Here is a 10818-nt window from a genome sequence, read left to right as displayed (position 1 = left end):
GGTAAATTTATATATTAGGTCAGTTTTGCAAACACTTATATGATGTCAAATAACCTTTGAACCCCGTCCCCATTTTTGTCATGATGCAGCCACTGGCAGGCCGCATGTGGAGAGTAATCCTTTCACATTCTACATGCCAAACTTCACCCTGATGGCCTGGGATCCAGCTGCAAAAGCAAAGGTCTTCACAGTGTCTGGACATGAACGAACACGAGCATTTACATGTGGCTTATTAGCAATGACCAGTCATGAACTACCTGCAAACATTTGGGCAAACTTACTTCCACCACTGTGTCGATCTCACTGACCTTGCAAACAATCAGAATACCCAAGTCTCAGACTGCTCACGGGGTAAAGGATGACTGAAAGAGGGCAAATAAGTCTTCTTGGGCAATTTAATTTGCATGCTGGGAAAGAAAAGACTGCCTCATTCTTGGAACCTAACCACTGAGAAGACAAGCCTGAAGGTGGAGGGGCCACCATGGAGTAAGTCAGCTTAACAATGAAGCCCACAGAGGAAAGCAGAGAGGAGAGGAGGAGCGAGAGAGGAGGGAAGGGGAGGGAGGAAGAAAGACAAGGTGGGGGCTGAGATTCCAGTTCTATTGATACTTCTGATGTCACTTGAGAGCCCCTGAATCCATCTGTGCCTGAAGTTAGACCTACCATTTTGTATAACAAAAGGTAAAAGTAAGAATATTAGAGAAATACATTTAGTTGTAGATTCTCTCTAGGAGGGTACGCACGAAGGTGAAAAGCAATGGTTGCCTCCAGAAGAGAAACTGAGAGGCTGGGAGACAAGGGTGGCAGGGAGACTTGCTAACCGTGTATTCATTTGAGCTTTTAAATTTTCGTACCACTGCCAATGTTAATCAAGCACAGACAAATAAAGTTAAAATTGAATGTAAATAAAATAGAAACAAAACACAAACTTTCTTCCACTTTAACCAATTTGTGGATAATAAAATCGCCTTGAGAGAAAACCAGATCTTTAGAGAAATCAACTCTTTACCTTCCAAGTTCCCTTCGTAAATGTTTTTTCGTTTTTGCCTTTTCGTTTTGCCTTTTCGTTTTTGCCTTTTGCCGACAGATCAGCAAATGAACCGTCCATTTCTACTGCGCAAATTTACACGGAGAGAACAGCCTCAATCCACGGTCCTGAGAGACGGTTCCCAGGGTTTTAGGAATCACCCACGTAGCTGTATTCCGATGGCGCGACTTCCGTCCTGCAGCGAAAATTGATAATGTGCTTCCACAGCCGAGTTGTTAGGGCTGAGGCAGTCCGTTTTAGAAAGATTCTGGGCCCTGTGTCCTGACGGATGCAAACGCGCAATGAAGCGCTGGCCTGAAGGGGAACCTTTCAACTCCCAGTCCTTCTTCCGGGACCCGGAACTCCAGGCAAGAGCCCGAATGCGGTCCTCACTGGCAGCAATCTTTGGGCGTCCTTGTGACAGCGCGGGCTCACTAGTCCTGCGGTGCGGCAGCGACGGGGGCTTTGGGACACTTGGGAGAACAGTAGCCTGGGAGATCCAGCTCTCTGAGCCAAGAGCGAAACCAGTCAATGTGTGTTGAACGAAGGAGTGTCGTTAGCACAGTAAATTCAGGAGAGGACGAAAGGAACCCAGACCAGGGGATGGGTCACCACGGTGACTTTAAATAGCCACGCACTATGAAGTGAGGAAGAGCTGTCTTTGGAGACACGCCGGCTTCGGTGAGGCTGGGGAGGTAAGGCGCCCACACTCCGGAAGCCAGGCCGGCCCCGGATTCGGGTTACCAGGCATTCGGCTGTCAGGGAGGGTCCGGGCGCCCGGGGCGCAGGGGCAGGGAAGAAAAACCCTTACTTCAAAGCTGGTAATGACTTGAGGGCTCATCTGGCTACCCTGGAGCCGGGGCCTCGTCACCGCACTGCGCCTCAAGGTAGAGCCGAGCGCCGGGCGCGGGTCTCCGTCCCCGGCGCGCTCAGCCCCAGCCCCGCCCCCTGCCGCGCCGCGCCCCGCCCCTCCCGCGCGGGCCGCCTGCGCGCGGAGGGGAGGGCCTGAGAAGCCCGCCGGGCAGGCGCCCCCGGCCCCAGCACGGGCGCGAGCGCGCGCCCCCCTCCCACCGGGTGCCCGGCACTCGCCCCCGCTCCGGGCGCCTCTGATTGGTCGTCGCCCTGGCCGGCAGGTGTCTGCAGGGGCTGCGTCCACGCTGGCCCTGGCTGCCTGCGGCGCGGGCGCCTCCCTCGCAGCCGCTGCCGCTGTCGCGCTCCCGCCTCCCGCGCCCGCTCTGGGCTCCCGCTGCGGCTACGCTTCTGGCGGCCGAGCCCCCGCAGCGCTGCAGCTCAGATCTGGCGCGCCTACCGCCCCGTGCCCCTGCCTTGCTGCGCGCTGCTTCCTAATCCACGCGGCGCTTTGCGGCGGGTGCCCCAGGCTTCCCGAGGCGCGGTGGCCTGAGAGCGGCCGCCATCGATGACCCCTGCCGCCATCGATGACCCCGGTCACGGACCTGCTCCAGCCCGGCCAGCCCGTGTGAGTACCGTCCCCTCCCCTCCGGCAGCTTTGCGCCACTCTCCCCCGTACGTTGCCGCAACTTCGAGGGTGGGTGTATGGAGGTGTCTCTCGTGTCCCCGTACACCCCGTGCGCGTCCTGAGCCAGGGCCCCGGGGCACTGCCAGTCCGCCTCTGCGGAGGGTCTTGGGGGGGCATCGAACTTGCTAGGGGGTTGTCGCAGAATCGGAACCGCCCCTTTCTCCCGCTGCCGGGGTCCGAGCTCAGCTCTGCGTTTCCTTCGCGGTTTGCGATTCCACTGGCCGCGTAGATCTTGGGCTGCGCTTCACCGCGCACCCACTACGCTCCTGGAGCGCCGGCGGGGCGCCTTAAACCATCAGGTAAGCGCCCGGAGCAACCCAGCGCGACGGACTTGATTCTTTCCCACTCTTAATTTCTGTAAAATGGGACTAATCAGGGACTCGTTCAAGGTCACGGCCGGTGCGCAGGACTAAGAATCGGAGTCGGCAGCTTCTGGCCGGGTTCTAGGACTGCCTGGGGAGGAGCGGCTGTTGCGGGGTGTGAGGTGCTCACTTCAGCTTCATCCTGGTCTCCCCCTTCCTACTCCCTCCGCTCCAACTCCGCTGCTTTTTGGTGAGGTCGGGAGCCGATTCTAAGGTACCCTTCAGAGGTTTGGATGTAGCCGCGGGGTATCTTCGGGGAGCGCGGAGCGGAGCGGTTCCTCATTGGGAACCCGGGGACCTGCAACATTTGCAGCATCCCTTCCATTCCCCGTCACTTAATTTACTTATGTCTCCGCAGGGTAGGGGAGTTTGCTAGGCGCCTGCTCTTGGATCAGTCCAGTTCCGTTTCCTTCTCCCAAATAAGCCCTGTCCCCAAGGATAAGTAAGTATCCGAGAGACTCAGACTGCACACACCACTTTGGGCCCAGAGACTTCCTAAGAGAAGCAGTAAGCTCTGGGCTTGGCTCCTATCTGATCTTAGAAAATGCCTTAAGTCTGGCTTTATTTCTGCCCGCTCCACTCCCGACCCCTTGACCGGGAGGTTTCCCACTTTCCCAGGGGAAGGTGGAATCCAGTCCCAGAATGTGTGTGAATGTCGCCAGACGTCTCATTTACTCCAGATCCTTTGAGGCAGCTCTTGTGGGGCTGTGGGTGGTTCTCAGAGTTTTGGGCTGGGGAGAGGGTCGCCCCTCCTCTTTTGGCATTATCACCCTGACCCTCCAACTCAGCCTCCCTCGCCCCAACTCAGGGATGAGATGACCACTTAGATAGTTTTGTGATGTCTGACAAACATCTTTGAGCCTCAACTTTTTAAATCTATAAAATGGAATAATCCCTGCTTTTAGTCTTCCGAAGGCAGTTGGGGTTCAGGGTACGTGATAGATGTGAAAGTAGAGGACAATGGTCCAAGAGGATGGGACCTGAGCTGTGGGTGGAAATGGGGGTGATTTAAATATATTTTCACAGCAACTTTGGGACTGTATTTTCAGGTCTAAAAATCCCTCTTTCCAAACAAATTTAGTTTGGTAAGACTTTGAAAATATTATTTTCCATCTTCCTGTTGATGTTCCTTGCCTGCCCATGGGCAGCCCCATCTCTCCTAAGCACCCCCACCCCAGCCATCACATCTGTGGTTTGTCTTTGTGGGCTGAAAGCTAGCTGTCTTTATGGGGCTGGGGGCTGTCTCTGTGGAGTTGGGGGTTGTGTCTGGTGGTGGGGCAGTGTGTCTGTGTGTGTGGGGCTTGTCTCTGTGGAGATGGTGTGTATCTCTTTGTGGCAGGTTCTCTCTGTGGTCTAGGTTTTGTGTGTGGAGGAGGAGGGGGAACTGTCTGCTCCAGGATCTGAGAAAGTAAACTGTTAACCACCTTCAGCAATTAAGCTAACGGTGGTATCGACTGTGTCCTGTCTCCTTCCTCCCTGTCTAGAGAGACAGAAGGAGAGCTCATCTGTGGCCATGGCCCTTAGAGCAATTGATACACCGACTGAAATACCTTGTAGAGAAGAACTAGGCATGCCCCTCTTTTTGCCTTCCTGGTTATTATTGTGTTTGTCTCAAAGGCAAGTTAAGAAGGGTTGACTGACTGGTCAGACCTTTGAGTTATAACATCATCCCAGAAAATTGCACAGATCTGAAGTGTGCCCTCAATGGATTTTCACAAACTGAACATACAAGTAACAAGTGGCCAGATTACGACCTAGAATATTCCCAGCCTCCCAATTACCCCCTACAGGCACTATCACACCCCCCCCTCCCCTGAGGGTAACCAACATCCTGTTTAGTTTTGTCAGGTGTGTTTTATTTTTTGTTACTATTATTATTTATCATTTTAGTTTCAAAGCTAAAATGAAACTGCTTGATGTTTTTCACTTTTTTATATATGCAAACCAAAGGTAGTTATACCGAAGCCAGTCCAGAAAGCTAGAAGGAAGAATTTGGTCTTAAGATCTGGCCGGAGTTGTCCAGATCTGGTTGTCCCCCGAAAATCTGATCATCAGTTCTTGCGTGATGTAACAAGCCCAACCCCAGATATAACATTGCTGACATTGGAGGCTGGTCTATTCATAGAGTGTACTTGAATAATGCAAATCTGAAATAGTGTGATAATAAAATATGAATGAAGAAAAGACATGAGTGAATTCTTCATTTGACATATAAAAATAGAAGTATTTTGAATTCCTCAAAGTTAAAAATTGGTAGAGAATCACAGAATTTTAAGGCTGAGCGAATTATGAGCTGTTTGTGCTGTTGCCACATGGTGGCGCCACGTTGGCTGGATAACTGAAATACCCACTATCCTTTCCCAAATCCTCGGGAAGGAGTCCCAGGAATAAAATTCAACAGCTCAGTATCTCCAAAAGTGATTTCCAAACACTGTGGTTTTTCCAGTGTCTGGGAGGCAGGCCTCCCCTCTGGTGCCTGCTACTAAGTCCATGGATAGAACCCTATCCCAGCTTTTGAGGAGGGTGGCTTGCGGGTTAGAGGCGGGTATACGTTGGAGGTGAATGGAGCTGAGACACCATTGCCTTCTCTTTAATAATATGGAGCTGTGGTATGTCCTTGGGATTCTAAAGAGGTTAACCGAAAAGCTAGCTTAGGTCTGTTATGATCCTTTTGGTCTCATTTTACCCCAGAATCCTTCCAAAGGTGTGAGAGAAGGAATTCTCTTTCCTGAGGCAGGTAGCTCTCTTCACAGAGCACTGTTCATGGTGAACTTGGAAGAATAAATAGACCTGGGTGTAGCCAAACTGTTGCTAGAAGAAATGCCCTGTGTTCCACAGAGAGGGGGCCAAGTCACAGGGGAAACCACCAGGGGAGGGAGTGTTATATCCAGCTGTGGAGAGGGCTAAGCAGACCCATCCAGTGCCCTTCTCCCGTCCATCACCTTTTAACTGTCAGTGTGTCTGAGACACTGTTTAGAAGTTTGTATTTGTGTTATGGCTGCCATGCCTTTGATTGCTGAGAGTGTTGAGTGTTTGCATATGCTGGACACTATATATATATATATATATATATATATATATATATATACACATATATATATATTCATTTAATGTTCTAAACAGGAGGAGGGTGACTTTCCCATCTTATAGATGAAGGAACTGGGCCTTGACAATTAAGCACTCTAAGTTTACACACTATGTGAGCCAGAGTGAGGACTGAGAGCCAGTCTCTCAGATGGCTTCCCTAGCTGAGTTGTACCCTCTGCAGGGTGCAAGGAGTCTTGCGTAATTCTTTTGTCCTCCCTGAGACCTAGTATAGCACAGTACATGTAGTAGCTACTTGAATCGAAATCTGTGATTGCCATAAATAGAAAATTCTCTGCTGAGCAAGAGGGAAATCCAGACAGTGAAGGATGAGAATTTGGGGTTGAGTCCATGCAGCCTATAACATTGGGGCTGAGTGTATGCCCATCAGAATGTGTAGTCTCATTTTGTGTTTAAAATTTTATGGAAATGGAAATAGAGTCACAGACATAGAACACAAGCTTATGGTTACCAAAGGAGAAAGTGGGCACAGGGGGAGATAAATTAGGAATTTGGGATCAACAGATACACACTACTATATATAAAATAGATAAACAACAAGGATCTACTACTGTATAGCACAGGGAACTATATTCAATATCTTGTAATAACCTATAATGGAAAAGAATCTGAAAAAGAATATATATATGTATGTATAACAGAATCACTCTGTTGTACATCTGAAATGAATACAACATTGTAAATCAACTATACTTCAATAAAAAAAGGAAGACGCTCTCAGAAGAACTTTATGTTTACCTGGAAGATTGGAGGGTGGAAGGGGGAAATGCATAGAGGGCTAATGGTATACACCTTTTAATAAAATGACATGTAAAAGACTAAACAGTAAACAGATACATTATAAAAATTGTTATGTAAATGGAGGCTTGCCACTGATTTTTGTGATTTGCTTTTTTCACGCAACACTGGTTTTTGACATATGTTGATAATTGTAGATCTAGTTGATTCATTTTACTGTAGTCTTTGTTTGTTTAATATTCCAGAGTTAATTCCCCACTGAAGGTCAAAATGACGTTTTTACCTTTTGCTATTACAAAAATATTGCAAGGAATATCCTTGATAGGATCTTGTAGAAATGTATAAGAGTGTGTCTAAGGTATATATCCCCAGAAGTTGAGTAACTGGGTAGTAGGACTTGCATCAACATCTCATGTTTGTAAATTTTGGAGGTTAATCCTTTGTCAGTTGCTTGATTTGCAAATATTTTCTCCCATTCTGAGGGTTGTCTTTTGGTCTTGTTTATGATTTCCTTTGCTGTGCAAAAGCTTTTAAGTTTCATTAGGTCCCATTTGTTTTTATTTCCATTCTCTAGGAGGTGGGTCAAAAAGGATCTTGCTGTGATATATATCATAGACTGTTCTGCCTATGTTTTCCTCTAAGAGTTCTAGTGTCTGGCCTTACATTTAGGTCTTTAATCCATTTTGAGTTTATTTTTGTGTATGGTGTTAGGGAATGTTCTAATTTCATTCTTTTACATGTAGCTTTCCAGTTTTCCCAGCACCACTTATTGAAGAGGCTGTCTTTTCTCCATTGTATATTCTTGCCTCCTTTATCAAAGATAAGGTGACCATATGTGCGTGGGTTTATCTCTGGGCTTTCTATCCTGTTCCGTTGATCTATATTTCTGTTTTTGTGCCAGTACCATACTGTCTTGATTACTGTAGCTTTGTAGTATAGTCTGAAGTCCAGGAGCCTGATTCCTCCAGCTCCGTTTTTCTATCTCAAGATTGCTTTGGCTATTCAATATCAAAAAAACAAACAACTCAATCCAAAAATGGGCATAAGACCTAAATAGACATTTCTCCAAAGAAGATATACAGATTGCCAACAAACACATGAAAGAATGCTCAACATCACTAATCATTAGAGAAATGCAAGCCAAAACTACAATGAGGTATCACCTCACACCAGTCAGAATGGCCATCATCAAAATATCTACAAACAATAAATGCTGGAGAGGGTGTGGAGAAAAGGGAACCCTCTTGCACTGTTGGTGGGAATGTAAATTGATACAGCCACTATGGAGAACAGTATGGAGGTTCCTTAAAAAACTAAAAATAGAAATACCATATGACCCAGAAATCCCACTACTGGGCATATACCCTGAGAAAACCATAATTCAAAAAGAGTCATGTACCACAGTGTTCATTGCAGCTCTATTTACAATAGCCAGGACATGGTAGCAACCTAAGTGTCCATCGACAGATGAATGGAAAAAGAAGATGTGGCACATATGTACAAGGGAATATTACTCAGCCATAAAAAGAAATGAAATTGAGTTATTTGTAGTGAGGTGGATGGACCTAGAGTCTGTCATACAGAGTGAAGTAAGTCAGAAAGAAAAAAAATACCGTATTCTAACACATATATATGGAATCTAAAAAAAAAAAGGTTCTGAAGAACCTAGGGCCAGGACAGGAATAAAGACGCAGATGTAGAGAATGGATTTGAGGACATGGGGAGGGGGAAGGGTAAGCTGGGACAAAGTGAGAGAGTAGCATTGACATATATACACTACCAAACGTAATATAGATAGCTAGTGGGAAGCAGCCGCATAGTACAGAGAGATCAGCTCGGTGGTGTGTGACCACCTAGAGGGCTGGGATAGGGAGGGTGGCAGGGAGACACAAGAGGGAGGAGATATGGGGATATATGTATATGTATAGCTGATTCACTTTGTTATAAAGCAGAAACTAACACAGCATTGTAAAGCAATTACACTCCAATAAAGGTGTTAAAAAAAACCCAAAAAAAAGCATCTCTATGTTACTTCAACTCTGCTAGGTTTTGCAAATGGCCCTCTGAAGCTGTTGTACCACTTAACGCTCCCACTAGCACTGTCTTGGAGTTCTTCGTATCCCAATATCTTTGGCTGTGTCTGACATTAATCAGTTGTTTTAATTTTGATTAATCTGATAAGCGTGGAATGTATTTCACTGCTTTTACTTTGCATTTCCCTTAGAGATCTTTTAAAAATATATTTTGATTTTCAAGTTTTCCTTTCTATGCATTGCCATTTTTAATGAGATGAAACTTTTAGATCTTGAAACTCATCTGAAGTTTATATTTCTGTACTGTGTGAGGCAGAGATCTAATGTTTTCCATATTGAAAACCATTACCCCATTATCATTGAATGAATATTTATTTTCGCATTTATTTTGCTGCCATCTCTGTCATATACCAATTTTGGTTGTAGTTTTGGATCTGTTTCTTAACTCTGTTCTGTTCTATTAATCTTTTTGTGATTCCTGAGCTAATACCACTTTCATTTAGTTATTAAAGCTTTGTAATAAATCTTCCCTTCGTAGCCTTGTTCTTCAAAATTGTCTTGGCTATTTTTGACCCTTTAGGCTTCAACATGAATTTTAGGATCTATCCTAAACATCACTTCCTATGAAAAATACTGTTATCAAAATTTGGTAAAATAGAAAATAAAATGTATTTTCTTGTTTCTTTTTCTTCGAATATAGTGCTAATCAAATGCTTTCATTTCCCATTATTTAGTGTGAATTTTTGGTCCCCATTTTAAGTGGATTTACTTTAAGCGACTCTTCTCTGGTACCAGATATCCTTGAATAATAAGGACCAGATGAATATAATTCTTTTAAACACAAATAAGATCTTTTTTTTTCCACTCAACAACATATAAGCAGCATTAATGTCAATGATTATTCTTCTGTGTCATTATTTTTATCCTCCTAATGATCCATTTCATTTGTATACCATAATCTATTCAACAAAATCATTCTTTTAAAACATTAAGGACTTTATACTTTTTATTGTAACTTCATCTTTGCACACATTTTTATTTTCTTAGGATGAATTACTTTGTCAAAATTTACTTACTTTTATTTAAATTTTGGATACATATTGCCAAATAATCCTCCAGGAAAGTCTATAAATTTATATTGCTCTTGGTAGTGTATGAGTGTGCCAGATCCCCATGCCTTGCTAGTGATAAACATAATTATTCAACAACACTGTCAATTTCATAGGCAAAGGGAAAAAAAAGAATCTTATTTTTTACTTTGCTTGTCTTTTCTAGTGGGACAGAATATACCTTCATGTTTATTCATAGCCCACTTCACTAAAGAATTTTCCATAAGGGTTGTTTCTCTTTTACCTTCTGTGAATGAAACTTGCATTATCACTCAGTGTTTTTGAGAGAACTATCAGATTGTTTATATAGATTATGTTCATATTTTAAACTGTTAAATATTACTCTATCATATGAAAATACCATTTTTATTAATCTGTTACCTCCATGATGTACTATAGATTTTTTCTGTATTTCTTCTGTGGCTATTACATAGATGTATGCAGTAAACATCTTTGAAATGTATTTATGCACATGCAAAAGAAATTCTTGAGGATGTATGCCCAGAAGTAGAATTTTGAAGGGTCATATTTTACATAAACTTAAAACTTGACCATTTGGTGCCAAATTTCTCCCAAAGTGGTTATACTCAAACATCCCTAGCAGTGTATATCATAGTATCTCTCACTTTAAGGAAACAATAATACTAGGGAAGGAGGAACAAAGGTGTTAGAGTGAAAAGTACATATGTGTGTTTGTGTATATATAAATATCCTTAAGTTCATTTAGAAAGCTCAGGGTTTTTTTACCTTTTCATTTCGAATCTTGCATCATATGAATGATTAAGTGTATAAATCATAAACATCACGTAAATATTTACTTGGCTTAGGAGAACTGGTAAGAGTTTAAGTAAAAGGTGAGCGATTTTATAGTGCCTTTATTCAGGGCAGCCTTCAAGACGGGGTTAGC

At 44.4% G+C, this 10818-nt stretch overlaps 1 protein-coding gene across 2 annotated transcripts in view; it reads left to right on the top strand.

Annotated features, from left to right (window-relative positions):
* Positions 1-2020: 2020 nt before the first annotated feature.
* Positions 2021-10818, top strand: part of MYRIP (myosin VIIA and Rab interacting protein) — a 219655-nt gene continuing 210857 nt past the window's right edge. Inside the window, exon 1 of one of the 2 annotated variants that reach the window (XM_079935218.1) lies at positions 2021-2504. The gene's annotated coding sequence lies outside the window, so the exon portion shown is untranslated. Of the gene's footprint in view, positions 2505-2820; positions 2864-10818 lie in introns of those variants that run through there. The other variant, XM_079935219.1, reaches the window with a different exon arrangement.

This window comes from Stenella coeruleoalba, assembly GCF_951394435.1.
Source record: "Stenella coeruleoalba genome assembly, chromosome: 10".
Classification (NCBI taxonomy): Eukaryota; Metazoa; Chordata; class Mammalia; order Artiodactyla; family Delphinidae; genus Stenella; species Stenella coeruleoalba.
This window is presented reverse-complemented; position numbering and strand designations above follow the sequence as displayed.